Raw genomic sequence first — 7,203 nt, 5'->3', positions numbered from 1 at the left:
TCACACAAAGTGAAAATGAGTTTGGAAGAAAAGAGAAGGAGAAGTTGTCTCGGACTCACAAAAAAAACTAACATAAAAAAAAAATAAACCATACAAAAATTAAAGGGTACCTTGTTGGGGTGCCTCCCAACTAGCGCTTAGTTTAACGTCATGAGCTAGACGTCTCCATGATGGTGTTATGGCTCGGGGGTGGTTCCAACGAACACTTCAACTTTTGGTTTCAAGGGCAAAAATGCCTTGATTCTTTCATTCTCAACCACAAAGGTTCTTTCATCCTTCTTTCTCAATTCAATTGCTCCATTGTTGAAAACCTTGTTGATTTTGAAAGGACCCGTCCATTTTGATCTTGGCTTTTCCGGAGGTAGTGATTGACGGAAGGTGAGGAGAAGGACTTCATCATCGGGTGCAAACTCCCGTTTGTGCATCATCTCGTCATTAGCACTTGTTGTCCTCTCTTTGTAGAGGCTTGACTTCTCAAATGCGTGATACTCATCTAACTCTTTGAGTTGGAGTACACGGTCTTGCCCCATTGGATGTATCTCATTCTCACCAAAGAATGCATACTTCAAGTGTGTGGGGAGAAGCTTCAACTCCAAGCCTTGGGCTTCCTCCTCTTTCCTTTCTCCCTTCAATTTTTCTTTCATGTTGATGCAAGGTTCAATCACTTGCATCAATTTGCATTCCTCCACTCTCATTCTTTCTTCCCCATCTTTGTGCTTGGGAGCTTTGTGGATTGAGAAGGTAACACTCTCATCATTCACTCTCAATGTGAGCTTGCCCTTTGCAACATCAATTAGGGCCCTCCCCGTCGCCAAGAATGGACGTCCAAGGATCAAAGGTACATCCTTGTCCTCAACCATATCCAACACCACAAAATCCACCGGAAAAATGAATTTGTCAACCCTCACCAAGACATCCTCCACTATCCCTTTTGGATATGAAACGGAACGGTCCGCCATTTGCAAAGCAATCGTGGTTGGCTTAATGGTTCCTATTTCAAGCTTGTTGAAGATGGAGAGAGGCATCAAATTTATGCTTGCTCCCAAATCACACAAGGCCTTTCCAAAACGACCATTTCCAACATCACATGGGATAGTAAAGCTCCCGGGATCCTTGATCTTGATGGGTAGCTTCTTTTGAAGAATGGCACAACATTCTTCGGTGAGGTTGACCGTCTCAAATTCTTCTAATTTCTTCTTCTTGGATAGAACTTCCTTGAGAAATTTTGCATACTTTGGCATTTGTTGCAAAGCTTCAACAAGGGGGATGTTGATGTGTACCTTCCGAAAGATCTCAAGGAATTTAGAGAACTCACTCTCCACATTTTTCTTTTGAAGTCTTTGAGGGAATGGAATTGGTGGGCAATAAGGTGGTGGTGCCTTGTACACATCTTTCTCCTTCTCCTTATCGCCTTGCATTTTTGAGAAAATGTTCTCATCATTGTTCTTGACTTCCGGAGGTATCTTGGACTCTTCAAGTATCTTCCCACTTCTTATAGTGATAGCCTTGCAATGTTCTTTTGGATTCACAACGGTGTTACTCGGAAATTGCCCCTTTTGATGTTGGTTGCTTAAGGATTCGGCAATTTGTCCCACTTTCATCTCAAGCATTTTCAATTGGGTTGCTTGAGCCTCTAACCTTTCATCGGTTCTCGTCATGTGGGCTTGAGTGGCCGTTATGAATTTCATTAAGATCTCTTCAAGGTTGAGCTTCTTCTTTTCCTTGATCATGCCATCACTCACCGCAAATCCGGGCGGTGGTTGCAAGAAGTTATTGGGATTACCATAGAAAAGATTCGGGTGACGATTTGCTTGAAACCCTTGATTGTATTGCCCTTGTCCTTGATAGCCACCTTGTTGTTGGGGCCGGAAGTTCCCATAGCCTCGGTTGTTGTTGTTGTTGATGTAGTTCACATCCTCAAAGCTAGTTTGTTCTTCAACCACGGGTTCTACTCTTGATATTGACATAGCATCAATCTTGCTATTTATGGCGGTCATTTGAGCCGTCAAAAGGGCTATGGGATCCGAGCTTGTTGTAGCCGCCACTTTCTTCAAGATGATCCTCTCCGTCGGGAATTGATGGCAATTTGCGGCTAAATTCTCAATGATGTGGGCGGCCTCCTCGTGGCTTTTCTCCAACAATGCTCCATTGGCCGATGCATTCATATCTCTTTGCATCTCACCACTACACCCGGTGTAGAATACACAAATGATTGTGTTTTGATCTAAGCCATGGTTAGGGCACTTCCTTAGCATCTCTTTGAATCTTTCCCAAGCTTCATAGAAGGATTCTCCATCAAATTGGTGAAATTGGACTATGTCCTTCTTCATCTTCATGGTTTTACCCGGAGGATAGAACTTGTTGAGAAATTTTTGAGCCATCTTCTCCCATGTAGTGATAGAACCACCCTCTAAAGATTGATACCATGTCTTGGCTATGCCCCTTAGTGAGAAGGGGAAGAGTCGAAGTCGAACGGCATCCTCCGAGACTCCATTTATCTTGATGGTGCCGCATATCTCCAAGAAGTTTCCAAGATGTCCATTCGGGTCATCTTGAGAAAGACCGGCGAATTGGTTTTGTTGCACCATATTTATGAGGGCGGGCTTGAGCTCAAAATTATTGGCATTGATCCTTGGAGCATGCACTCCTCCTTGTTGGAACACGGGTTGAAACATGTTACTAATGGGTGGTGGTGGAGGCGCATTCCTTTGAGCTTCTTGCTCATTGATTCGTCCTTGCATAGCCTCTAGTTGCCTTTGAAGTTGGAGGATCAATTCTTGATTTTCCGCCATGTTTCCCTCCATTTCTTTCTCTCTTCTTGCTCTTGCTTTATTGTGTCGGCAAAAAGCTTCAACCTCAAGGTTTATAGGTATAAGAGGTGCACCTTTAGACCTTGTGTTCATACACTACCTATCAACCAACAAGGACAAAGAGTCAAATCACAATCTTAAAATAGAAAACAAAAATAAAAGCAAGTAAAATGTCTAAAGTAGTTAAGCACAATGAAGCAAAATATCACAAGCAAATAAACTAAACTAATCCCCGGCAACGGCGCCAAAAACTTGTTCGCTATTATTTTCACCACGCCGCAAGTATACGGTGTAGTTGCAATATAGGGAAGCAAGGTCGTATTCCACAAGGATTAGTAGTCAAATTCTAGTGATTACCTTAAGTCATTATGCTAGAGCTATTTAGACTAAACAAGGAGGTGAGTGGTTTGATTAACTAACAAATTCAAAGACAAAATAAGAACAATAAAATAAAGTGGATTAATTAAGTGATGAAGGTGGTTTAGGGATTAGGCAACGATGGATTAGCAATGGACTTCAATTTGGCTCAATATTAGTCTTGATACCCCTATTTATCTAGAGTGATCTCCCAACTAGTTCTAGCCCCCTCCCGGACGACTAAAACGGTAGATTACGGGTCATAGCTAGGGGTGAGCATTCGGTTATATGGTTCGGTTTTTGCTAAAACCAAACCAAACCATATTTTAGTTCGGTTTTAAAAAAAAAACCGAACCGAACCGAATTAACCGAACAAACCGAACCGAATTAACCGAATTTTTTATAATTAAAACCGAACCGAACCGAAAAACCGAATTAATCCGAAGAAAACCGAAATTTTTGAAAAAAAAACCGAAAAAACCGAAATTTTCGAAAAAAAAACCGAAAATTCCAAAAAGAAACTATAAAATTAAAAAAAATATTAGAAGTTAGATATTATAAAATTATAATTAAAATATTATATATATATATATATTTATATATATATATATATATATATATTATAAATATAATTTGGTTTTTCGGTTTTTTTCGGTTTTAAAAAATCCGAACCGAACCGAACCGAAAAACCGAAATTTTATAAAAAAAAAACCGAACCGAACCGAAAAACCGAAAAAACCGAACCATATTTTAAAATTTCGGTTTGGATCGGTTCGGTTATTCGGTTTCGGATTTTTTGCTCACCCCTAGTCATAGCTGCCGTCCCCGGTCAACTTCTAACCTATAACTCCCAAAAGCACAATAAGATCGATAAACTCTCACCCAACTCTCAACCTCCCGGTTTATTGAGTCAATATGTTTCAAGCTCCTAATCTATTATAATTATCCTCTCCCGATTCAAATCACAAATGAGAAATGCATAGAAAGTGGCCAACAATCCATACAAGAATTAAAGCTAGGGCTTGAAAAGATAATAACAAGGAAATAATCAAGACATATATTAAGCATAATAATCAATCCATCACATAATCAACTAGCCTAATCCCCAAACCAATGGGGATTTTATCCAAACATGTTCACAAACAACAAACCTAAATCAAAGAAATACATAAATGAAAGATAGAGTAAGAAGTGACAAATCCTATTAATGAGCTTTCTCCAATCTTCTCTCCTCTTCAATGCATTCAATCTTGGTAAAAAGATGTGGTAATGGAGGCTAGGGTTTGGTGTGGAGGAATTAGGGAAGATGGAAAATGGGTGTGTTTGAGGTTGGGGATGATGAATAATGTGAGGAAAAGGGGAAAAATGGGGGTTAAGGGCTGAAAAACGCGACTGGGGCCCACTTGGGGATGCTCCGCTCTTTTCCCGCGGTCACGGCCCGCGTCCGCGGCCTTCAAACGTGGGGGATGCTCAGGGGACCCGCGGTCCCACCCCGCGGCCGCGGGTGGTGACCGCGGGTGTCTCCTGAGTCGGGAACAGCTGACCCGTGGTCTTACCCCGCGGCCGCGGGTGGTGACCGCGGGGTACTGGGCGTTTTGCACAGTCCGCTCGTTTTGCTCCGTTCTCCCTCGTCCGGACTCGGATTTGGTCGCCGTTTGCGCTCACGGATTCCTCTCGAGACGTACTTCAATATCATATCTTCAAAATCCTCCAATTAATCCTTGATTTTTCCTGAAATTACTCCAAAACTACACAAAGATATCAAATCTTCATAAAACTAAATATTCGGGCACAAACAAGCATTCACAAGCAAAACATGAAGGGAAATGACAACAAAACATGTGGAATTGAGGTACGAAAACCATGTTTGTCACTTGGGAGCCCAAAGAATCATCGTTTTCGGTCCTAGCCACTTCCTCAGCATGGTTGTTTTCTTCTACAATAACATTCACGTCGAGACTCTCACTGTTATCTTCCAGATCGTCAATTCCTCCTTGTACAAGAATGGGTTCCTTTTCTCTCACAGCAGGAACCGTGAGCAAGGAAAGAGGTACCTCACAAAAGTTTTCGACAGGACGACAAGGGGACTCCAATAAGTTTCCACTTGGGCTTTTGTCTTGGTCCTTTGAGTTTTCGGCCCAAAGGAGGCTATCCTCCTGCTCGGCCCTGCAAGAAGACTGGCTTAAACCTTCGGCAACAACCACATTCAAAAGCATTTTCGAGCCTCCCAACGTTGTATCCTCATGATTGGTAACCTCGACTGAGGTGTCTGCAACGATTTGTTGCGAAAGAATCGAAGAGTTCAATTCTTGGAAAACTGAAACGTCTTGCGAAGGAATCGAAGAGTTCAATTCTTGGAGAACCGAAACGTCTCCATTTCCCACACCGATGTCGTCCATCATTCCGATGGTAGCAATAGCCGGATCCATGGACTCCGCTCCGTCCGACCATCCTGAATCCGATTTCGTTTCAGATTCCGACTCATCTAAATCCGGTTCTCCGATCAAGGACGAGAGTGGGTTATCCTGAATTTCTTCAATGCGAAGTGTGAAACTAGCTCCATCAATGCAGCACTCAAATACTTGCTCAATGGATTTGAGACCTGTAGAGATTTGGATCAAAGCTTCGTCCAATTTCTCTCTTTCCTTCGTCAGTTCGTGAATTTTCAATACCCGGCCAAAGTTTGCCGTCACCGAATCAAAGAAACGAGAGTTCCATGCATGAAGCGGGATTCCAATCCATCTCGTCCAAATAGCTCGCTGCTGGTGCACATCAACGAAGTTCCATTTCCTCTTCCAAAGAAACCAGAAGTCACTCCATTCATCCAACTCCTTGAGAACTTCTTGTGTTGACAGTTCGCAAATACTTCTGATGAGCACCAAACTTCCCCCCATCGTCGAAACTTTCAATTTCCCGGCACATTCACTGTTGATTTCTTCTTTTATTTCATCCCAGGAGAAATCATCTTTGATGAAACCTGTGAATGTTCCTTCAAGCCACTTTGAATCCTCCTCCGAAGTTTTGAATTGTAGCTTTTCTCTTGTGCAGGGTTCTCCTTCAGAGACTCCAGTGAGAACTTCTTTAAAAGAAACTCCCGGCTTCTTCTTTGCAGAATCCAAAAAATGGAAGCAATCTGGTTTCTTTCCAATATCTCTTTTGGTGTCTAACCTCTTTTTTTCTTCATCCTTCACCACCCTCTCAAACCTTGGTTTAAAAACCCTAATTTTGTAGCTTCCAATCCAAAGTTGATTCAATTGTTCAAGCAGACCTTCCGTGTCCTCGACACCTTCGAATCGGACAAAGCCGAAAGGCTTCCCTTTTTTATCTCTCTTATTGGGACAGAAAATGTCAGTCGGAACGCGAATGGCACCAAACTTCCTTCTCAAGAAATCAAAGCTGCAATCTTCTGGGATGTTGTTAAAGAAGAAGGTGACTATCTGGGATCTCGAAAGAGGTTTAACCCCAGTTCCACTCCTCCAAGTGTTCGGCTGCCTATGAAAGTTATTGCTCTGTTGATACACCACATTGCCTTCTGCTCCGGTCCTCTCATGCCCCCTTCTCCTCACCACCCTCCAAACCTCCTCACGACACATGCTCTCCGGTCAATGAACAAGGAAAAAAACTCTTAACCAAGCAACTTCAAGTTACTCCACAATTATTTCAACTCCAACAGCCACTGGTCAGATCGAAAACATTCAAGGTATTCAACTATCTCAAATATCCATTCCAGTAAGCATTCATATCCAATCATGATCAGTTTCATAACAGAAAACCATTGCAACCACCAATTACAATATGTATGAGAACTCTATTCGTTTGTTGCTAAGACAAATCAGTGCAAACCCAAACTCCAAACTCCAAACCATACGCCATTTTCATAGTAGAGAAGAGACTACAACTTAGCTTAAAGAGAAGTGATGACTGCCCTGCTCTGAATCGGACCTGCTCTGAATCTGAATACGGCACGGCGAGAGACCGGGAGGATTTGACCGAGGGATATTTGGGAAGAAGACAATCAGATCTTGGCCGAGAGAGA

The 7,203-nt window shown here is 42.3% G+C and overlaps 1 non-coding gene across 1 annotated transcript; it reads left to right on the top strand.

Annotated features, from left to right (window-relative positions):
- The first annotated feature begins 2,226 nt into the window (after positions 1 to 2,226).
- LOC131002109 (small nucleolar RNA R71) lies at positions 2,227 to 2,333 on the top strand. Its single transcript, XR_009094185.1, has one exon. It is a non-coding gene; the product is annotated as a small nucleolar RNA R71 (small nucleolar RNA).
- Positions 2,334 to 7,203: the final 4,870 nt, after the last annotated feature.

Source organism: Salvia miltiorrhiza, chromosome 8, assembly GCF_028751815.1.
Source record: "Salvia miltiorrhiza cultivar Shanhuang (shh) chromosome 8, IMPLAD_Smil_shh, whole genome shotgun sequence".
NCBI classification, from domain to species: Eukaryota; Viridiplantae; Streptophyta; class Magnoliopsida; order Lamiales; family Lamiaceae; genus Salvia; species Salvia miltiorrhiza.
Note: the sequence above shows the minus strand (reverse complement) of the source record. Positions and strands in the feature narration are given on the sequence as shown.